The 24530-nt window shown below is 44.5% G+C and overlaps 1 long non-coding RNA gene across 1 annotated transcript; it reads left to right on the forward strand.

Annotated features, from left to right (window-relative positions):
- Positions 1-10569: 10569 nt before the first annotated feature.
- Positions 10570-21714, forward strand: LOC106722723. Its single transcript, XR_001358726.1, has 3 exons — positions 10570-10715; positions 12648-12799; positions 21478-21714. It is a non-coding gene; the product is annotated as an uncharacterized LOC106722723 (long non-coding RNA).
- Positions 21715-24530: the final 2816 nt, after the last annotated feature.

The following is a 24530-nucleotide window of genomic DNA, read 5'->3' on the forward strand; positions in this document are numbered from 1 at the left end:
AAGTGACGGTACAAGATGGTAAAAAAAAGCATTGATCATTTTTTAGTGTTGAACTTCAACCCTTGGCACCCCTCGTACCACCTGATTGTTTTATCCATGGTGAAAGGTTTTGGGCTGACCAGGCTAGAAACTGAAGAGCTATGTTTATCCACAGAGCAGATCCAGCACAGGGCGCAGCATTGAAAGCTTCCACCTGCAACTGTTGCTGCAGTTGTGTATGTGTAAAACCTGAGCAGGGATGGTTTCTGGGGCTTAGATGTAAAGTCCTGGTGACCACAGACTATGCAGACTTTTTGATGAGGTTCTTACAAAGGGGGTACCATCCAACCCACAACCTGTTTCAGCTTAGTCTCTGATTGGTATTTCAATTTGCCTTCCTGTTTTGATAGACAGCTTCTGGCCACACCATAACATTCTACTTTTGAATGGCTCAAAGGGGGAAGTTCTCCTCCATATGCAGGTCTTTTTGTAGTTTAACTCAGACTTCTGGTTTGTTTTCAAGGCCAGAAATATCTCTTGAAAGAACTTGAGAGCTAAAACATGGGGAAAAGGAAGTGAGTTTGCTGCTTCTTGCAGAACATGGGTATTACTCAGAGCCTCCCTTATGCCTTAACTCTCTTTCACTTCCACTACTGCAATTCCTCTTTTGTAATCTGGGATTAAGCCAGTCTGCATTTTAGGAGAGCACTCCTCATTCCAGTCCTAGGTCCTGCATTTAGGGTTAGCACAAAACCTGCGGGGGGAAGGCAGAGGCCAGCTCTACTGAACAGCAATGGGATCCTTCCTCACACTGCAGGAAGGCTAGAAGCAAGGGGTCTTTAGACCTTACAACCTGAAAATGGGAGAAAATGAGAGAAATTAGGCCTGGGACTTGGTCAAGAAAAGCTGATCTTTTCTTGACATTCGGGGTTTGCCTGCACAGGGACATTCAGGAAAATTAAGACAAATCAAGAGGGACTATGAAGTTAATGCACTGTAGTGTAAGCAACAGCAAAGCAAAGCCATTTTACTTCTGAATCAGGGCATCCACACAGCAGTTTGATGTGCTTTAACTCACTAGTTCTCAGCCGTTTTTGTACCAGAACCTATTTGTAAACATTTTTAGCCAGTCCTGACCCAGTGCCTCTCACTTCTAACCCGCTGTCCCCACCCGCAGGCCCCCAGTGTGTGGGGTAGGGGGAGACATAGGGGGCTCCCAGCAGCCCCTTGCAAGCTGGAAATCTGCCAGCCTGCAAGGAGAAATCCAGTTTCCCATGTTTTTCTCCTTTTTAAAGGAGAATCCATTTTTAAAATTTGTTCGTAACCCCTTCATATATTCTTGTGGCCCACTTTTGGTCATGACTCATGGGCTGAGAAATGCTTCTTTAACTTACCTAACTCAGTGTTTCCCAAACTTCTGATATCTGGGCACACTTTTTTTTTTTCTAAATTAAAACTGGCAGCATACTTTACTCTTACACCCAAATAGATATATATACATACTGGTATATATATTTTAAAACATGCAGCATATTCCATTCCCCTGCCAGAGGAAATCATACCAGTGCTGAGATGTACTGTTAAAAAATAACACCAAATATAGCTTTCTTTAAGTAAAGAATTAGTCTCTATATCAGTGGTTCTCAACCTTTTTAGGCTCAAGGCACTCCTCCATAACTTTTCTGAATTTTGCTGCACTCCAGTTAAAACCACTAAGATAGATCTAAATTCAGAAAAGACATGGAGGAGGGGCCTAAGGCTAAAAAAGCTGAGAATCACTGATGTCATGTGGTGCCACTTAAGGGCAGTGAGGGCAGGACCTTACTCTGCTATGCCCTGCTTTTTCCAATGTTTTCCTGCTCCTCTTGTCTGTGGCTCAAGGGGAAAAAGGGATGCCCCGGCTGCTGAAGCTGCTCCTGCATTGATGACTACCCCTGTGGCTCTCCTGCTGGCCCTGGGATCATGGGAGGAGTGGAGAGGACAAGCATAAGGGTGCTTGTGGGCAGGGAATGACAGAGGAAGGCAGCAGAGACAGTCCCCAGAGGAGAAGCTTCAGGTATTGCTGGAAAAGCTGGGGCAGGCGCAGGGTGCTAGACAAGGGAGGGGGATTTTGTGGCACTCCAGTCTTCTCAGCACACCAGTCTTCTTCGTAGCACACCCTTTGGGAATCGCTACCCTAAGTTCATGACTATAGCTCAGGGGTTGTCAACCAGGAAGGCCCAAGCAGGTATGTGCGGGTGGGTGGGTGGGTGGGTGGGGATGGAGCACTGCCACCCACCACCCCGTGCTGCTGCCTCCTAGGAGCAGGGCCGGGGTATGGCAAGGTACACTTACTAAAAAAAGGTTGAAAACTCCTGCTATAGCTGATTTGCCTTAATTTTCTAAGGTGTACCCCATGTAAGTCTCCAGGGGGTCACCAGTGTTGTCAGGGTTGACTCCATCAGTGTTGTTATCTGACTTCATTAGTGCTGTCTCGGGATTAGGTGTTACCAGATTCATCAGGCCCCCTCAGTTTGTGAGCGCTGTCAAGACACTGTCTGTAATGCTGTGCCCCTTGCGGCCTTATTCTTACAAGAAAGAGATGACAGGCTTCAGTTCTCAGTGACAAAAAACTTGACTAGGTTAGTGCCTACAAACAAGCCTAGACACTAACTTCCATGACCAGTGCCCAAATGGTACTAGCTAAGTCATTTGTAGGTCAAGTAAAGGCATGAATATAACCCTAGTTATAGACAAGTGCTAAGTGCTTCCTTTTTATACACCTTTTTATACACTGATGAAAACAACTTCATGTTTATAGCATATGCATTCCAGGTCTCACAAATGACTAAAACATCATTAGGTGACATCATCCACATCTTACTTCTTACCAATTTGTGCAGCCTTCTCACCAGATAGTTGCACCAGATAGTGCCAGGTCACTCTGATCTTTGTTCTGGTGTTCTGGGCTGGTTTTATCAATTCACTCTTTATCTATTGGCCTGGAAGCACTACTAAAACTAATGAGCTACTTTTGCAGCACTTGTATGCAAACCACATATGGTATGCCTAGTTTTGTATTCACTGGGGCCTACTTCAGTTCATGTTATCAGGGCCTCTGTGTGATTTGTATATGCACTGATCAATTGCTACATTCATCCATACTCCAGGGAGGCCTACACTCCAAACATCCCACCCCCTCACCTACCTCCTAGCACCGCATGAGGCAGACATTCACAGACACCACAGCAGCAGAGGAGATGGGAACCAGCATGAATAGAGTGAGGGACATGGAGCTGAATGATCCCAGCAAAAGAGAATCATAGAAATTAAGTGCGTGAAGGGCCCTCAAAAGATCAAGTCCAATGCCCCTGCTCTGGGCAGGAATACTTGAAGTGAATGGAGAGAATGGGAGATATTTAGGGTAACATTAGGACCAACTCCTGTCCTCCCTCTTCCAAAAAGGCTTTCCTATGCAAGGAAAGGGGGGTCAGTTGAGGAGTTCTCAGGGGAAGACACTAGGGCTGTGCGAAGCTTTGGTCCCTGATTCTATTTGGGGGAGATTCAGCCCAATTCGGTGGCTGAATCTCTGAACTGAATCAGGAGACACTTTAATCTCTCCGAATTGAATCGGAACCCTCCGAATCGATTCGGAGAGATTCAGAAAGATTTGGAGATTCAGACATAGTTACAGCTTTAAATGTTTTTTTCTACATACCTCAAGGTACCAGGTGGCTCATGAATACTGAGATAGTGGGGTGGATGGAGTTTCCCACAGGAGCGCGGGGGGCTCCCCAGTGTGCTCAGCAGCAGACCCAGAAGTGGACCAGAAGCCCTTCCGGGTCCACTGGGGATTGCACAGGGGGGCCCCCCATGCGCTCCCAACTCAGCAACTGGTGCCTTCTGGATCTGGGGGGGACACCTGGGGTTCCCCCGTGGCTGATTGCCAAGCCGGGGGGCCCCCCAGCATACTGCCTGGCAGACCCAGAAGTGGACTGGAAGTACTTCCGGTCCACTTCTGGGTTCGCCGCTGTGCAGAGGGGAGGGCCATCACAGGGTTCACGAGCTGCACCTGGTATGTAGAAAGAACATTTAAAGCTGTGTCTATGGCAGAATCACTGATTCTCCGAAGCAGCTTCGAATCTTCAGCTTTGGATTCAGCCGAATTGAATCAGGGACAGTAATCCAAATCTACGAATCAAATCACTGTCCCCGATTCGGGCCGAATCCGAATCGAATACAGCCTATTTTGCACACCCGTAAAAGACACCCCACAGTACACCTCCAGCACTTGGATTGCAGCTGGGCAGCTGCCAGTGAAGAAGATCCTAGGCAGAAGGCTGGAGGCAGCAGCAGATGGAAAATCCAGACTTCCTATGAAGATATAAAGATGAAAGGTTAGGCTTCTTACCTCATCCTCCCACCAAATGTAGATTTGAGAGTTAAGTTAACTGGTGCTAACCCAGTCAAACTCTATAGTAATGCAGGATCCTGGGGCTGGGACTCTGGAGTAAGGTGGGTTTGAGTCCTCCTCCCTCAGTTCTGTGGCACTAAAGGGAAAAAAGGGATTGCTGGACAGGAGACGGTGGCGTGGGTCAGGTTGCTGAGACAACACTGGAACTGGATGTGAGTTTCAGGAAAGAACCAGTATATAATATTTTACCCAACAGAGGAACCGTGACAGAGTTGACTAAAAATTTCCTTCTACACACACTCTTATACACTTCCTAAATCCCTACTGGGGGAAAGATTGGGGGATGGAGGGGGAGTGAAGTCAATATTCAACCCCAACCCCACCAACACCCCACCATTTAAACAACATTTCACAACACCTCAACATTTCACAAAGCTGTATGCTGCGCTAAACAAACACATACACAAGGCCGCAAGTATTCACTGTGTCACGAGGGGAAGGAAGGGGAGCGGGGGAAGCAGCCCCTGTGAGGGATTCCCATAGAAGCTGTTCCAAGCCCGGACAGCTAGGGAATGCTGGGAAATATAGTCCTAAAACACAGAAAACTAACAGCTCATAGATTCATAGATGTTAGGGTCGGAAGGGACCTCAGTAGGTCATCGAGTCTGACCCCCTGCCCTGGGCAGGAAAGAGCGCTGGGGTCAGACAACCCCAGCTAGGTGCTTGTCCAGGCTCTTCTTGAAGACCCCCAAGGTAGGAGAGAGTACCACCTCCCTTGGAAGCCCATTCCAGATTCTGGCAGCCTTTACTGTGAAGAGGTTCTTTCTAATGTCCAACCTGAATCTGTTCTCCATCAATTTGTGGCCATTGTTCCTAGTTACTCCAGGGGGTGCCTTAGTAAACAGAGCATCTCCTATTCCCTGCTGCCCTCCCCTGATGCATTTATAGGTAGCCACAAGATCACCTCTCAGCCTTCTCTTGCAAATGCTAAAAAGATCTAGGTCCCTCAGTCTATCCTTATAGGGCCTTGCTTGCAGGCCTCTGACCATACGCATGGCCCTCCTCTGAACCCTCAAGATTCTCTGCATCCCTCTTGAAGTGCAGTGCCCAAACCTAGACACAGTACTCCAACTGTGGCCTGACCAGTGCCACATAGAGGGGAAGCATAACCTCCCTGGACCTATTAATCATGCACCTGCTAATGCACGATAAAGTGCAGTTAGCCTTGTTGATCACTTTGTCACATTGATGTCTCATGTTCTTGTTGGAGTCAACTATGACTCCAAGATCCCTTTCCTCTTTTGTGCTGCTGAGAAGGTCATCCCCCAGCCTGTAAGCGTGCTGGTGATTCCTTCTCCCTAGGTGAACCACTTTGCGCTTATCTTTGTTGAACTGCATCCTATTCTGTTCTGCCCACTTATCCAACCTGTCCAGATCTGCCTGGATCCTTTCCCTATCCTCTATTGTTTTAACTTTACCCCATAATTTGGTACCATCTGTGAATTTGGACAGAGTGCTTTCCATGCCCTCGTCCAAGTCACTGATGAAGACGTTGAATAGCACCAGTCTAAGGACCGAGCCTTGCAGGACTCCACTGCCCACATCTTTCCAGGTCAATATCAACCCGTCCACCCCCACTCTCTGGGTACGACCCCTAAGCCAATTTACCACCCACCTGACTGTAATCATCTACATCACCGCCTGTCAGTTTATTTACAAAAACAAAATGAGATACTGTATTGAAGGCCTTCTTAAAGTCTAGGTAGATGACATCTGCCTTGACTCCTGTGTCTAACCATTTTGTGACCTGGTCATAAAAAGAAACAAGGTAAGTCAGGCAGGATCTATCTGCAATGAATCTGTGCTGCTTTCCTTTCAGCATTATTTCCCCTGCTGGGCTTCCACAAATGTGATCCTTAATGATTTTTTCCAGAGTTTTCCCAAGGATAGCAGTGAGACTAACTGGCCATAGAGATGAGACTAACTAGCTGTCAGATTTGGCATTCCCCCTCACCCCCCCCACCCCGTACTGTTACTATACTGTTAATTTTGTAATAAGTGTTCATGGCACACATCTGCTTTGGCAACACAACACCAACCACCCAAGTATCAGTCCACCTCACCGCCACCACCACCAACTGCAATCACCAGTCACCCAGGGTGGAACCCGCTACTCTCACCCACATATATTTCTGGTATGATATATACAATTAAAAAAAAATCATATATACATTTACATTACTTCCTAAATGCGGGGAGAGGAGGGGATGACGCACATGACTTGGCATTGGGATTGCCATGGGGTCGCCTCCTGGAAACCAGATGAAGCCTAAGGGGGTGCAAGTGGTGTGCAAGTGGCAGGGTTTTGAGGTGGCCACGGTTTGGTGGGGGGGGGAACGACAGGGGCTTAGTGTGAGGCTTCCAGCAGGGGGCGGGGACTGTGGATGATGGTTTACTGGTGCACAGGCGCCTCCTGCTGTAATTCATTAGGAAATACATAACTGGGGGTAGATTTGTATTTGGCTCCCCCTGCTGGAATTGGCAGGGAATTGCACATGGGACTTGATTCATTCAAAAGCGTTCAAACACAAACCCGATGTGCAAAAATAAACCAGTTTAAAAATTTTAATGCTCATTAAATTAATGAGGATTAAACACCGTGGCATGTACAAGCACCCCATCAGTGCAGTTTTCAAGTTCTTTATTTCTGTCAAGTGCTCTTCTTTCCACATCCCAGGGGCTCCTTTCTTGAGCAGCTTGTAAAGTGGTGCTGCTTTATCTGCAAAATTCTCAATAACATTGCATAAAAATCTGACTAATCCTAGAAGTGATTGTAACCTAGTGATATCGGTAGGAGTCAGGAACTTATGTATTAGTGCTGGACAGTAGTCCTTCCTGCTGGGCTCAGTTCCAGTCCTAAATACTTGATAGTTTGTATCACAAGCTGTGCTTTTTGCAGATTAACTTTAAAACTAGGCCATGAAAAGATTTCAAGTACTTTTCTTGTGTGATCTAAGCAATCATGTCTTGATACCCCTGTAACTAATAGGGCTGTGCGAAGCTTCAGTCCCTGATTTGATTTGGCGGAGATTCGGCCTGATTTGGTAGCTGAATCTCTGAATCCAAATCAAATCAGAGGACCCTTTAATCTCTCCAAATCAAATCGAACCGTACAAATCAATTCAGAGAGATTCGGAAAGATTTGGCGATTTGGATATAGACACAGCTTTAAATGTTTTTTCTACATAGCTCAAGGTAGCAGGCAGCTCGTAAATGCTGCAATGCTGGGGTGGATGGAGTGTCCCACAGGAGTAGTGGGGGCTCCCCAGTGCACTCAGCAGCAGACCCAGAAGTGGACCAGAAGCACTTCCTGTCCACTTCCAGGTCCACCGGGAACCATGCTGGGGGGGCCCTACACACCCCTCCTGGCTCAGCGACTGGTGCTTCCTGGGTCTGGGAGGGGGCACCCGGGGTACCCCCATGGCCGATCGCTGAGCCAGGGGGGTGCAGGGGGCCCCCTGGCAAGCTCCCTGGCAGACCGGGAAGTACTTCCAGTCCAGTCACTGCTTGGTTTACCACTGAGCACGTGGAAGGCCCCCCTGCACTCCTGTGGTACGCTCCATGCGTCCCAACATTGGAGCATTCATGAACCACCTGGTACCTTGAGGTATGTAGAAAAAACATTTAAAGCTGTGTCTATGTCTGAATTGCTGAATCTCTGAATCAGCATCAAATTTTCAGATTTGGATTCAGCCTAATTGAATCAGGGACAGTGATCCGAATCAACAAATCAAATCACTGTCCCTGATTTGGTCCGATTCCGAACCAAATAGGGTCTGCTTTGCATATCCCTAGTAACTAAAATATCATCAAGATACGATATCACATTTTCACGATCATGATTATTCACAGTATCCCACACTCAATTTACAAATTCATGACAGATAATCGAGAAATTATGGAACCCTTGGAGCAATCGTGTGCAAGTGTATTCTTGACTTCTAAAAGTAAGTGCAAATTTATACCATGATTCTTTGCTTAGTATTCCAAAGAATATGTTCAACAAATCCAAAACATGGAACCAAGTTATACCGCTAGTGATTGCAGCTACAACTTCACCAGCTCTTGCATAGGAAAACCATCAATATCCTTTCTGTTCTCATATTTCAAGAGCTTCTTCCACACTTCATCTCACAAGCTGGTGGACATCTTTCTGGGCCTCTGATACACCTTCTGGTATCTGTATTTGCTGGTCATGATTGGAATTCTCCCATTCTGATCCTACCATGGAATCAGCATGATCTGATTCCTTTTGGAAGCCTTTATACTCCTTCACAAAGGAAACTCTAGGTTTCCTATCTGAGTCTCCAGCTTCTTTAAATTTCTGGCTGTCTCTCTTCATAGTTATATTTCCTTTTGTAGCTATGATTATCATCGCTCTCCATAGACTTTCTACCAGCTGTATTCACTACTAAAATCTTGCCACACTTTTGTTCACATAAACTTTGCTGATTTATCTCATAATCATTTCTTGCCATTAGATCTCTAATTCTAGCTCTGTGGCACCACCACCCAAACACATTCTTACAGCAGCTGTAAATCCTTGCAAAAGAGGTTCTTTAAAACTCCTCAAATCGGAGTTTAAAAAGTTGGCAACTTATCAGCTATATACAAAAGTTTTCTCTTTCAGTATAGGCTTCCAGCCTCTCAGTGGACAATTGCCACTCTTCATGAAATAGGATGACAGTGGGCTTAACCAGAAAATACAGGTCCAGCACAACATCTCTAATATCTTCAGTGTCATTTATGGACCTATTACGAATTCTGATAGGCAGAGCTACAAAATCCTTATTCTCTATGCATTCCTGCAGGAGATCAACCATATCAGTAGCCATATATTGCAAACTCGTAACTGGAGTGACATCTGCTAGCCATGTTACTGTTGTCTCTCTTTTTAGTGGCCCTAATTGCTTGCCGATCACTCTCAGCTATTCCAAGGTGAAGGGTGCAGTAGTCTGCACAGTTTCAGATTGCTGCTGTCCTCTTGCTCCAGGCTGAATTGCTTCCTTTGTACAAATAGCTTCCATAGGGGCAGATGGCATTTCCCTAGGCAATTTCACAGGCTGCTTAGGCAATGGAACAGCAATCCCAGCCAGCTGTGCAGGCAGTTCTGTCACCTCTTGATCCTGTCACAATTCAAAACAGTCTCACTACTAGAACAGCAAATCTCAATATCACTGTCGATATCACTAGCACTACCTGCCCCTCTGAAGGACAGGCAGCATACCTCTCACCACAGACAACTTGGTATCTAGACTTGAATTAATTAGGGTTTTTTTGCATTCTCAGTGGTCAACTTCTGATGGTTCCATACAAGACTCCTGTCTTGTGACTCTAAATGCGGCTTGTAAATCCAGCACTTTGTTGTGCCAAGACCTTTTTTCTCTACACTCTCAACCTCCTGATCAAGACTGCTGACTTTCTTTTCCAGCTCTCACATCCATCTAGCTATTTGCGTGGAGAGCACACATTTGGCTTTTTAGTCACTCTATTCCCAGGTCTTTTCTCTTCATCATGTCCTTTACAGACTGATCAGGCCATTTGATCTGTGCCACTCTCTCTACCTCTTGCTTTCTTTTCTAGGAAACTCCCTGTTGCAAGCAAAAATGCCAAGGACTCCTGCCTTCTTCATCTGTTTTCTAGATCGTTTTCCCTTCTCAGTCCATTCCAACCACTGCTTTGCAAAGCATTCATAAGCCTGCTTGTTGTTTCACCAGCAATGTGTCCTAAAACTGGAGAGCCACAAACAGGCAATGCCAAAAGTCCTACTTAAGGACAGATGGCTTGAGCCAGTCTCTGAAGTCTTCAGTTGCCAAGCTCACACTTTCTATGCTATCCCTAACAGACTGCATCCTGATAACTCACAAGGTGAAGGAAACAGTATGAAAATGCATATGCAGAACAGGATTGTAGCAGAGCACTAATGTGCAGAGCACTAATGTGCCTGCTCCTTTAAGGGCAGAAGCAGCCTGGCCAGAAAGCCCTGCAGGCTAGGCAGAGCTCCACAGCTACAGGTTGCCTGAGCAACAGCTTAATTGGCCAGCACCTGCAGGTGGTCAGATGACTGGAAGGAGGCAGGGCCCTGGGGACATAAAAGCTCAGGGCTGGAGCTGGCAGCGCTCACGTTCTCTTTGGAGACTATGAAGGGAAGGAAACTGGCCTTAGAGAGCTACCCAGAGACATCTGGCAGCCTGCTTTGTTGCCCTACAAGGACTAAGGGATGGGCTCCACCAATCAAAATGAAGATTTGCTGAGACCAGGATGTGCCGGCCGGGCTGAATCGGTAAGTCCGCCACAACAGGGAGATACAGTACTACACACACATCACAGTTCACACGACTCAGGACACAGCCAGGCAGCACAGCGCATTAACAAATCAGCACGGACACCACCATGCTCACTTTACACACCTCACACATACCCACAGATGGGCCAGACAGCAGGTTTTATCCTCTCCAATCATACCTCTCTCTCAGCCAATCATCCTAGGTAAAGATCTGTCAATCGCAGTCAATCATGTGCTTACCAATCACCTTTACTCTCTCTCATACATTACCTGTCAATCAATCCATCTCTCTCCTTTACCTCAGAATCTGCACCCCACATTCAAGCCAATCTTACTGGCATAACTGCATGTGCCCAAGCCTCTTATCTAGGGCAGCAGGTTGAAAGTTCAATCTGTTCCAGATTCTTCTCTTGGTTACTCTTTCTGTGCATGCATAACATTTAATTGTTTACCTGCTTTAGGTGTGATCAGATACTGGAACCAAAACTTACCGCGGCTACAATGCAAACAGGCAGAACCCTCTCTCGGGCATCGAATCCTCAGGAATACAACTACTTCATCATTCTGTTACCTCCTCCAGGTTCCTATCCACATCCAAATCCAATCAAAACTGATTCGCAGTTTTTACAATGCTCCACGGCTTTACTTCTCTACTCCTCTGCTTTTCTGTTCACCCCTACCTATCTGTCTTTTGCCTTCTGCTTCCCCAGTCTTAACTTCTTTGTCTGCTCCATATAACTCAGTTCCTGCAGAGCCAGTATAAATATTTTGTATGTAGCACCCTCTGTAACTAGATCTCTCTCCCTCCCCCACCCATTCCTCTTCAATTCTCCCCTTATAACTATACATTTACTTTAGCATATTAGTGACTCTAAGACTCATTCCCAAAGGCCTCAGGAAGTCTGATTCCATTTAATCTTGACTGTGAGGAATTAACTGACATCACTCTGACCATGAGGGACTAGTTAGGTTAACTAGGGTTTAATTAATCATGACTGGCTGATCCATGAACTCAAATTATCCTTTTATCACTTTGTTTTCCCTATGAAATATCTCCTGAAAATGATGCTTAAGGACAAGAATGATCTGGTTGTTGTGAACAGTCTCTATGATTAATGTGCATCTCTTAAACATTTGTGAATTTCAACTCCTTCCTTCACTCTGCTCCAGATCCTGTTCTCCAACTCCATGTCCTAGTCAAGAAACAGCAGCGGAAGATTGCTATGTGCATCTCTCTAAAGTACTTTGTTTTTGTTTTCTTATTGGAAAGCATATAGCAGGTTTACTAAATACAGCAACATTCAAACTGCTTGAGATATGTGTACTGTCATTCTGAAATGGATTCCACTTTTATTCAGTTTTCACACTCAATCAGCCCATTTTTAAAGCCACTAATTAGTCCCTTTCAGACTCAGAAGGGCTTGTTTTTAAATAAAATTTGTTTATTGCAACCAGCACAACTTGCAGCTGTGAGCAGTTTTGTAGCCAAATAATCATTTTAGCACAATTTCATGAATACACAAAATGACACCAAAGAAAATGTTCATAAGTCAAACAGTTTTTTCAAAGGCCACTGCCAATGAGTCAATAGAAGAGAGTCAGTAGAAGTCCAGTCAGACTAGCTGAGGAAGGTTAGGTACAACAGCACCTATCCCTGTCTCCACGCCCATCATCATCATCATCATCATCATACTATGTTGGGGATAGAAGGACTTGTAGTTGCCATTCAAAGTTGGACGCTATTTATTTCCGTAATGCCACTGGAATGTATGTGACCTTACAGACGATAGAAAGGGAAGGTCCCTCCCCAGGAAGGCTGAAGTCTTAATTCAGTGTATAAAATCAAGGGAACAGGAATACTTAGCAAAATGCTATGTATTAAAAAAATCAGGACATTTTTTTCCTTGTTTCATGATTTCTTTTGTGCAGGGGACCAGAAGAGAAAACTCTGATCAGATAAGGAAAGGGAAGAGACGGGGCTTGAGGGAAGGCTTATCAATGGAAAGCAAAATGAAAGCAATTCTTTTGAGGAAGGACAGTGAGGAGCAGTTTGGTGTAGAAGAGGAGAGAGGCTGTTCCAGGTAAGGAGGTTTGGCACAGAGTCATGAGTGAGAACAGATGAAACAAAAAGGTAAGGAGCTGTTTGGAAGGAAGAACACACAAAAACAACAGCTAAAATAGGATGTGTGTGATGCCCACTGTGCACTTGAAGGCACTCAGGATTAGGAACCTGGTACACTAGGAGAAGGAGATAATTGCAGATAATACACACTCCTTCTGGCCTTCTAAATATTCCTTGAAATTGCAAGACTGCCAGATACTTACTGTGGCCTCCTCTGAACTCAGGCTACTAAAATGCACATCAGTTAAAGCATGATAAGAGCAGAATTCAGATGCCTCTCAGCATCACAGTACCCCAAGTTTTTTCTGGCTAATTTGAGATGTTCTCTTCAGCAACATAACAGTTACATACTGACCCAATGTAATGGCAGTAGCTGAACTGAATGGAAGTGTCACCTATCTACCCTATTTGATTTGCTTCTCCTTTTTATTGTTTTCATTTAAATATTTAAACACTAAGATATTCAAGCCACACTACATTTCACCTTCCCAGAAGGAAGCAGTGTTTCAAAAAAATGTTACCATGGAAACAATGGAGCATGGAGGCAGCTAAATATGAAAGGAGGTCTCCCAATATTAAACACACGGGCATGCTTTGGGCAACCATTAAGTGAAAAAAATAATGCTATTATTGCTGAGCATGCTTATGTTATTGTTTCATTATAAATAGTGACATTTCCTCAGTCCAGCATGACAAGGCAAAAGGCATTTATTTTTTCAAAGAGTATTTGGTATGGAAAACCAACATGACAAACATTGCCATTCATTACCAAAGAATTGTATTAAGGGACAAATTTGATTCATCTTAACTCTGCAAATGATCAGTTTCCCCTGATGCTGGCTACATATCAGTATTTAGATCATGTTTTGGGACCAACTCCCTCATTAAGCTGACAGAATGTGCTTAGAAAATCTGCTCTCTCACTAACAGCCCTTTACCCCTATACTAAAGGGAGGTGGTATGCTGTGGGGGACAGAACTTTGCATGTCAGAAAGCCCTAAGCCAGTGATTCTCAACTTTATTAGACTCAAAACACCCCATGACAGATGCAGGGCACTTCTCATTAGACTCAAGCACCTCTCGGAAAATGCCTGCTTAGTTTTCACTCATTTATTGACTACAGAAAAATAGAGCACTTTTTTCTATTGCAAAGAACTCAGAAAGACCACAACAGGTCAACATGTTTTGACAATTTGGATACCTATTTGAAATCTGAGTTTCTCTTGTTAATCATGTTTGCGCACCTAATAGTAGTAACAGTGGGTGCATTTACACATGCAATTAAGGTGACAGAATAAACTTGGGTGCAGTTCATGCTATAATTAACTTCTCCTGCATGAAGAATCTGCATGTTTGCCCAGAACAGCAGCAATTTGAGCCAGGATGGAGCAGCCCCAGGCTGGTGGCAGGCTCAGGGGGTCAGCTCTGGGCTCTGGGTGGCAGTGGAAGGAGGCGGAGGGGCTGGCTGCAGCACAAAACTGCTAAAGTGCAGAGCCATGCAACAGGCAGCCCCCAGACTTTAGTACCTTTGGGCCCCAGCAGTTCCTGTCACCATCTACGCGTGCATTTTGGCGGAGTAAGTAACTGCGCCATAAGATAGTACTATCGCTGACAGTACTTTCTTATGGCAGAGTTAATTAATTTACTGTGCCCTAATACTGGTGCATGTGTAGATGGTGATGCTTTATTTGTTTGTTTGTTTGTTTGTTTGCAAATATATATAACCCCACATTCAACACTGCCAAGTGGTCCTTGTGGTTGGTGATGCTTTACTGAGGAGCTAACTAGTTAACTCCACAGTAAAGTGCATGTGTAGATGCACCCAGTGTATGGCATTTTGTGACACCCTTAAAAGAATCTCAAGATACACCAGAGTGCCTTGGCACACTGGTTGAGAATCACTGTCCTAAGCTCTACTCATTCCACTGGTTTGTATCATTAGGCAAATCTCTGCCTTGGGCTCTCCAAACCCTATTCTCCCCTTCCATTTTCAATGGAGATATAGTTATTCACTTCCATTACTAGAGTCTGGTGTCTTGACAGTTAAAGTTTGTACATTGTTTTGAACATTTAGAGCCCAATTTTGATTTAATTTAGATAGATGTGAATAAGTAGTAACTTAATTGATGTTAATGAAGTCAGACTGGTATAAAACTGATCAGAATCAGGCATGTAAAGTATTAAGGGTCAGATCCTACATTGCTCAAACTTCCCCTGCTGTAAGTGAACTGACCCTTTTAAAGTACTGGACTGAGATGCTCTGCAAAGTCTCAGCAGACTTTGGTAAAAATAAAGTTAGTATGTAGAAGTGAAAATGGGGCTGAATACAGAGTACCTCTTCCAATTATACAAATGAGTACACAAAGCCATGCTGCTGTGATGTGGATTTTAAATCATCCTTGTGGATAAATAGCAAAGCTACCTTTGTCAATCTGTCACCATATATCCTGAAACACTAATTACCTCTTTCAAGCATGGGAAGGAATAACCTGCTACAGCCAGTGCTCACATCACAGAAGAATTTCTAACATCTCTGGTGAAAGTGTTGTACACAAGCCTTGGCTCTGCTGAATTTTCTATTGTCTCCTGTGAAGGCAAGGAAAAAAATTCAGCTTTCTAACAGACTAGCCCAGTACTTACTGTTGGGCATGGGGGTGATGGAGCTTCCATAGTCATTTTCCAGACATGTAAACTGAATGAAGAAAGACTCAGTACAGGGCTGACCAACTGGTGGCCCATAAGCTGCATGTGGCCCCCAAGGAGTTAACCTGCACCCTCCAGACTCCTGGTCTAGGTGCCATTCCTTATCTGCTGCTGCTGGTCTCTGGGCTTATGTTCCTTCCTTCTGCTTCTTCTGCTTGTGCCCTGCCCCCGGTGGTGGGGGCAGAGCAGTGTGATCTGAGGGAGTCAATAGCCAGTTAACCAGGGGGACCCAGGAATCATGTGCTGTGTGGCATGGCACAGTGTACAAGCACAGCACAGCAAGGGGGTGCCCGCTGCATGGCATGATGTCGGGGGAGCGGGGAGCATATGGTGTGGTGTGCATGGCATGGGGCTACCAACATGGTGCAGAGGGGGCACCTGCAATGAAGTGTGGTGTGCAGCCCATGTGACATGTGGCTAGGGGGGCATGTGGCCTATACTATGTGTGACCAGGGGATGTGCAGCCACAGCCCCTGGCCACTAGGAAGTTGGACAGCCCTGACTTAGTTTATTATACACAAATTTGAGAGCTGACTGTGGAACCTTATAGTATCCCAAAGCTTAGTCATCTTTTTATAAGCCTGGAAGTCACTGGTCACAACTGCCCTTATTGACAAGTGTCAGGACCTCAATATGGAGAAGGTTACATTGTCTCTTCCAAGCAGTGGAGACCACTAGCTGGGATTTACTTTGTGTATAGAAGGAGAATTGTTTTTGCTTTTGCAGGTTGTGACAGAAGGGATATGTCTTTATCAAATCAGGAATTCTATCTTGTATCCTGTATTGAGCACAAGACTGAGCACAAAATCTGTCCTATGGTAGCCTGTGATACTGCATCCCAATAGCTGTCCCACCTAGGAAAAGATGCTTGGCACGTTACTAAGAGCAACCTGGTATTGACTTTGAATGATTCTCCACTGTTGGCCCAACAGTTGGTCATTGGTCATTCTGGGACCGGAGAGGAGGTGCAAGCATAACAGGCACACTAGGAGCCTCTCATTCTGAGCACATCGCAGATGGGGAAGGGAAGGGGTCCTTTAAGAGCAGGGTTGTGCTCTGTGTAGGGGTTTGTAACAGGAAGACGTTGCTTCCCATTACTTGAGAACAGTGAAGGAGGCGGCAAGGAGGTAGCAGGAAACACTGACGTCATCAGCTGGTGTCGGGAATGTTTACTGCACCTGTAAAACAAGAAAATTTGATAAATGAGAACAGGAAATGATAAGGATAAAAAGGAGAGATGAATGAGTAGTAGTTCCCTGGAAGTGGAGCCTAGAGCCATAGTAATTTGGTGACCATGCTAATTTTTGTTCAGAGGCACAAGAGCGACAGAGAGCAGCGTCTCATGAGGATCGAGGATACAGAGGCATTGCTTAAAGACAAGGTTTGGTGAACTCTAGCCAAGGTAATAAGAAATAATTAAAGACTTTGTTATAAGTTGTGGAGTGGATAACTGGACTGTAGAGACTTATCCAATTGTTCTTGACCTGAGTTGGGGGAAGAGCACAGACAGGAAAAGTAGCTGGGTTTTTTTGTTGTTCTTTTCCTTCTATGTTTTTTTTTGGTTATCATTTACGGTGGCAATGCTATGAGCGGGATGTGCCCACAAAAGCCGAGAACCATTGTATTTAGTGTGAAGTGAGTAAACCTCAGGTCTCAGAGTTGTTGAGTTAAAAGATTACTTTACAACAGCAACAATATCACAGAGTTGCCCGTGTGGTTTTGTTTTTTCTTCAATTAACTCTCAGCAAGGTGTGGCAGGTGAGTAAGCCATGGGAGAAACTCTGAATGAAAATTTTTTCTCTCTAATTGACTTAGGAATAACACTCACTCACAGATATTTGGTGAATTGGCCAGGAAACGAACATAAATGGAGAAGATGAGTGTGGATCAACAACTGCCCACAGACTGGCAACAAGCCCATACAATCACGGTTCATCTGCTGCAGGGACAGCAGGCCCAAATGGAGGAGTTAGTGAGAGTAAGGGCACAGGAGGCAGAGGCCAAGATAATTCTATCCAGACAATGGGACTTGAGCAAAAAGCTAGAGGCTTGACAGATAACCATAAGCCCAGTAGGGGAAGGAACCAGGTTACCAAAGATGGCCCTGTCTGACGTAGAAGCTTTTTTAGAAGGGTTCAAGTGGGCGGTTATTGCAGCAGGCTGGGATAGGAAAGAGGGGGATATACAACTAGGACCTTTGCTAACCAGACTTGCACAAGCAGCATATTGGGCCCTATCAAGGGAAGAAGCCAGGAGCTATGAGACCATAAAAGGGGCCATTTTATATTGACTGGAGATATCACCAGAGACTTATAGACAGAAGTTCAGGGCTAAGAAAAGACCAAAAGAATTGAGGCCTAGGATGTTAGCTCAAATATTGAATGATGCTGTGGCTCAGTGGATACAGCTGGCCAGTAAAATGGTGGAAGAGGTGTTAAACCTAATAGTACTAAAACAATTTATAAATGATTTGGAGGTGAACACCCAGAAATGGGTGAAGAGGCACCAACCTAAGTTGCTAGCCGAGGCACTGGGGTTAGTGGAAGACTATGCTAATGCCAAAATTAATCTTGAGCCAATAAGATGAGAAAGTGGTTAATGCAGGGTCACTAGGTATACAAGACAACAGGAAAAAAGGATTGAGGAGTGAAGGGGGAAGAACAAACAATATGGAAAATAAAAGCTGGGACTCATGAGAAGTAACTCGCTTTAGATGCGGGGAAAAAAGGCCACATAGCAAGATACTGCAATAAGAAAGGAGTGAATGAAGGAGTACATGATTTCCCACATGAAGAACAAATGGATTGCAGCTTTCAGAAACATAAAGGACCTTGGCAAAAGGCCAAACCCACAGTCGAGGTAAAAATAGGTGATATAATAGTGCCCGCTATAGTTGACACAGGATGCACACAGACCATATTAAGGTCAGATTAAATTCCACCTTCAGTGGGGGAATTAGGGACTCCAGTAAACATTGTTTGTATACATAGTGCTTTTTACATGTATCAGAGGAAGAGATTATGGATAACTGTGCTATACCGAACTGAGGAAATTGTGGTAGGATTAGCCGAGTCACTACACTGCCCAATGCTTTTAGGGACAGATTGGCCACACCTGCAAGAAGTGGCAGCGAAAGCAGTGGGACAGCTAAGTACCCGTGATAATGTGAAGCAAGTGGAAGGGGTTTTGGTGGGAGTGAAGTTTCAAGGGCAAGGGCCAAGGGGAGAAGAGGAGGAAGAAATAGACTTAGACTATTATTGGAGATGGCCACTTCAGGGAACTCCAAAGACAAGAACCTCTGTTTCGAAATATCTTTGGAGAAAGCTTAGCCAAGAGGGAGGAGAAGATACTCAAGCCCAGACTGGCTGAGACAACACTAAGTTTGAAGGTAAGAAGAGGAGTTTTGTACCAAATAGATAAAGGAAGTGGGGGAAGAGGTAGCCCAGATTTTGGTACCTAGACAGTACTGGTTATAACTGTTAAAAGTGGCTCCCGTGCTGCTGATGGGAGGCCATTTGGGCAGGGACAAGACAGAAGCCTGGTTGAAACAAAGAGTTTTCTGGCCAGGCCTGTATAAGATTGTAGAGCGATATTGTAAGGAGTGTCCAGAGTGTCAGAAGGTGTCAGGGTATAAACCCGCAAGAGTGCCTCTAGTGTCCATGCCATTGGCAATGCGTCTGTTTGAAAGAATAGTGTTGGACATTGCAGGACCGTTTTCAAAGAGTAATGCTGGCTATCAGAACGTAATAGTAATAATAGATTATGCTATAAGGTTCCTGGATGTGATACCTCTGAAAAACATCACAGCACCTAAGGTAGCAGAAGAGCTGATAAAGAGGGTCTCAAGAGTAGGGATACCACAGGAGATTCTGACAGAGTAAGGGAAGACGTTATGTCAGGTGTGTTATGAGGTGTCTGTCAAACCCTTAAGATAAAGCAGCTCAGAATTTCTGTATACCACTCGCAGATGGATGGATTAGTAGAGAGGTTCAACTGAACCTTGAAAGGAATGATAAGAGCATGTATTCAGGGTGACCTAAGAAAATGGGAGGCAATAATACCTCTGTTATTTTCAATTAGAGAGGCTCCCCAAGCTTCCATGTGGTGCACTTCTTCTGAATTAGATTACAGACATAAACCTAGGGGGTTGATTGATGTTATTTGTGAAGAGTTGTTGGAAGGCCTGCCAGGCAGAGAAAGATACCCACAGTTTGTACAAGACTTTCAAGAAGGATTGGAGAGGGTACAATTAGTGGCATAAGAAAATCTAGTATTTAGTCAACAGAGAGAAAAGCAGGTATATGACTCTCACACAAAGGATAGAGAGTTGAAGGAGGGAGACTGGGTCTTAGTCCTACTCCCAGATAATAGTCACAAGTTGTTATCGCAGTGGCAAGGACCTTTCCAAGTGACCAGGAAACTAGGACCGATAAACTATGAGGTACAAAGAACGAGTCCAATTAGAAGGAAACAGAATTATCACACTAACATGTTGAAGAAATGGAAAGGCAAAAAAGCTCAGCTGATTCAAGGAGAAGGAGAGGTGGGAGATTTAGATGATATAGGAGATCCAATGGTATCTGAATTTATGGTGGGAAAACCTAGGTTAGGAGAAACTGACAACTCTCCAGAGAAAAGAATTGACACGGTTGATATTAGAGTTTCCAGATGTATTTAGTGAAAAACTGGGTAGAGCGAAAGGAGTGGTGCATAGTATTGGAACACCTGAAGGTTGTATCATAAGGGATCACTAGTGATGGTTGCCACAACACTTGTGGCAAGCCGTGAAACAGGAGATCACACAGATGTTGGAGTTGGACATTATAGAGGAATCTCAAAACCCATGGAGGAATCCTTTAGTGATAGTCCCAAAGCCGGATGGGACTATTAGAGTAAGTGTAGATTTCAGGAAGGTGAATGAGGTGGCAGTGTTTGATGCCTTCCCCGTGAGTCAGATGGAGGAGATGATAGAAAAGATCGGCCAAGCTAAATATATTTCCACATTGGATTTAATGAAAGGTTACTGGCAAATACCCATGAACACAGTAGATAAAGAGAAGACAGCTTTCGGGACACCCTGGGGGTTATTTCAATTTAAGTGTATGCTGTTTGGCTTACATAGAGCAGCAGCATCCTTTCAACACTTAACAGATAGGACGTTAGCTCCCCATCAAGAGTATGCATCAGCATACGTTGATGATATCATAATTTTTTCTTCTAGTTAGGAACAACGTTGCCAGCACCTAAGGTCGGTACTGCAGGAACTCAAAGAAGCAGGTTTGACTGCTAATCCTAAGAAATGTAGTTTGGGTCAGGAAGAGGCAACATATCTGGGTTTCCAAGTAGGACAAGGGCAGGTGAGATTATTGGCAGATAAAGTGGAAGCAATAAGGAGATACAAAATACCCAAGACACTGAGGCAACTCAGGTCATTTCTAGGTTTTGCCAACTATTATTGGAGATTTATTGGACGCTTTTCTGAAGTCGAGGCACCTCTTACAGACATGACGAGGGATAAGCCTAGACGATTACAATGGTCAGATCAAGTGATGAAGGCTTTCGAGGAGCTTAAGTGCTTACTTTGCATGGAACCAGTTCTATATACGCTTAAGTTCCAGGAGTCCTTTTTCCTACAAACAGATGCGTCAGGGTGCGCAATGGGAGCAGTATTGTACCAGAAAGTACAGGGAGAGGAGAGACCAATAGCATATGTCAGTAAGAAATTTTCCAAGGCCAAAACACAATACTTGACCATAGAAAGGGAATGCCTGGCTATAAGGTGGAAAATAGACTTGTTCTGCTACTACCTTTTAGGATGGAAATCTCTGCTGATCACCAATCACACACTCTTAAAATGGTTGCAGATGGTGAAAACAGATAATGCCCGCATAATGTAGCAGGCACTCACATTACAACTGTTTCATTTCACGGTAGAACATCGAGCTGGCAAGAAAAATGAAGTAGCAGACTTCCTATCCCGATCCACAACTGCAGGAGACTGAACAAGTTGGAGAAACAGAAAAATTGATCCAATTCAACATGCATGAGGAGCCAGAGCAGAAACACCTTGTTTTGGGACTGTGAGCTAAGAGGGGAGGTATGTAACAGGGAGACATTGTTCCCCGTTACTTGAAAACAGTGAAGGAAGAAACTTACCACACCGGCGATGAGGTGGCAGGAAAAGCAGATGTCACCAGCTGGAGTCAGGAGTGTTTACTGCACCTGTAAAACAAGAAAAGTTGATAATTGAGAACAGGAAATGACAAGGACAAAAGGAGAGAAGAACGAGCAGTAGTTCCCCAGAAGGGGAGCCTGGAGCTGTAGTAATTTGATGATGGTGCTAATTTTTGTGCAGAGGCACGAGAGCAACAGAGAGCAGTGTCTCATGAGGACTGAGGATACAGAGGCATTGCTTGAAGACAAGGGTTGGTGAACCCCAGCCAAGGTAATAAGAAATAATTAGAGACTTTGTTATAAGTTGTGGAGTGGATAACCGGACTGTAGAGACTTATCCAATTGTTCTCAACCCGAGTTGGGGGAAGAGTACAGACAAGCAAAGAAGCTGTTTTTTGTTGTCGTTGTTCTTTTTGTTCTGTTTTTTTTTTTTTTTTCCTTTTGGTTATCATTTACAATGGCAATGCTATGAGCAGGATGTGCCCACAAAAGCTGAGAACCATTGTATTTAATGTGAAGTGAGTAAACCTCAGGTCTCAGAGTTATTAAGTAGTTAAAAGATTACTTTTACAATGGCAACAATATAACAGAGTTGCCTGTGTGGGTTTTTTGTTTGTTTTGGTTTGGTTTTTTTTGTTTTCTTCAATAATTCCCAACAAGGCATGGCAGGTGAGTACACTGAGGAAGTAACTTTGAATAAAAATTTCTCTCTCTAATTAATTTAGGAATAACACTCACTCACAGGGTTCAATCATGGCCCTAGATAAGAAAGAGAGAGAGAGAGAAAGGATAAGACAACCTGAAACACACTGACCATAGACATACAAAAGGGTTAAATGCAGCCCAAGGGAGCTCTTTTCAAAGATCTGTAATTCTCAAAAGCTTTACTACTGAAGTGTCTGTGCTTAAGTCATTTCTCTGCTTGCCCTGTGTTCCTTGCTTTCATACCATGATGTCTCTGAAGGGGTTGCACTAGAAAACCAGAGGTGGAACTCCGAGGGAAAATGCATAAAGGCCTGGAAGGTACAGGCAGTCTTGCACACCATTTCAGGGTCTAGGGTAGCTGGTTGGGAGCCAACTGCATCCTAACAAAGGGCATCAGACAAAAGGTCAAAGCATAGGAAGGTGACTAGACACTATCCATCCTGGGTTAACATCACACTGTGGCAAAACTACCATTCAAGGCTCCAAAATCCTTATCGTTGGCTGCCTGGTGGTGCTGGGGCTTCCTACAGCTTCCCAGCAGCCTGGATTCCTTCCTCCTTGCCCAGTCAGGCCCTGCTCCTCCATGGAGCTCTGTTTCCTGCAGCCTGTAGAGCCAGACTGCCCCCCTTGCTTCAGGTCCTGAGCTTATATAGCTGTCTCTCTGGGTCACTTGATCCACTACTTCTGCCCCAGGCCCATCAATCACTCACTTCACTGGGGCTGGCAGCCACTTTATTCGAGGGCCCTCTGCCACTATCAGTTCGTCCAGGAGGTCAGAGCCATCCAACTGACTTTTGGCTTCCTCTATCCTTCAGTAATGGGGCGGGGGTCTATTACACACGGACATTTTAGAAAACACAAACACTTCTAATGTCTTCAGATAAGTTTGTTCAAGTCCCACCCCCAAAATGCTATCGTGTTTCTTCAAACTGGAACAAGAGCATCACTAAGTATTTATCCAATGAAAACTGATTTTCTGACCCTTTCATAACTTTTAAATAGGGCACTAAGTTGCAGTTAACCTTGTGACTGGCAAAGGAAGCTTGTAAGATTAGTTATGCTTTTCTTATGGATTGTGAAATTTAAGAGGAGAGGCTGTTTATACCCTGTACATTTTGTTTTTCTTCCAGTGGGAAAAAATCACATTTCTCTTATCCTTATTTTCTGATATTGTCAGTTAGCTAGAATTGAATTGGGTCACAGAGGTGAGTGCTACAGAGCAAGTTATTAACTATATTCCTTACCTGAGCACTGGAGACTATGATAATTATAACGGAAGGCAACTATTATGGAAGATTTAATTGGCCTTAACAATTATTACAATTTTCAATCTTTAATGGTAATTAATTAAATTGTAATTATCAAGAAGGCAAAATCACAACATCTCAGAGGGCTCATTTGTGGCTTTTCCATGAGCACTAAGCCAGAGGAATCCTTATGATCTACACCAGGAGTACAAGGATAATATAAGGCAGATTGTGACTCTCAAAAAGAGTCTGCCTCCTGGTTTCCTTCTACTCTAAACAGGGAGTACTCAATACCAATATGCCCTTTCCTATACAAAACCTATTTCCCTCCACATGCTGATGTAGCTATCTATGTATTTTGGCATGCTGCGAGGGAGAAGTTATTGCATTGCCCACTACCCATCTTGTCCCAGCCATACCTGACCACATGTATGACGTAGGGATCTAGCAGGACACAGACTTTATGCTCTTCCCTTTACTGCCACCCACAATTTAGATCACCAAGATTACTTCACTGGCTCCTGATGTAAGGTCTAAAAGAAAAAAGATTGTCCAGCCCATTGGCAATCTCCTGATGGACACAGTCACGCAGAAAAACAAATGCTCCATTTAACATCTCCCTCCAAATAACAATAATCTACAGTAGGACTGTCCAACTTCTGAGTGGGCCACATACCCTCAGGGCCATGTGCTGCTTGGGCCAAGTGCTGTGCTATGCAGTAGGCACTCCCTTGCTCTGTGTTGGCTGCCCCTGCCCTGCACACTGTGCCATGCGACTCCCCCACCATGCTGCACAGTGGCCACCCTCCTCACTGACCTGTCCTGGTGTGCTATGCCATGTTGCACCACACATGGTTCTTT

This window comes from Alligator sinensis, unplaced genomic scaffold (genome assembly GCF_000455745.1).
Source record: "Alligator sinensis unplaced genomic scaffold, ASM45574v1 scaffold645_1, whole genome shotgun sequence".
In the NCBI taxonomy this organism is placed as follows: Eukaryota; Metazoa; Chordata; order Crocodylia; family Alligatoridae; genus Alligator; species Alligator sinensis.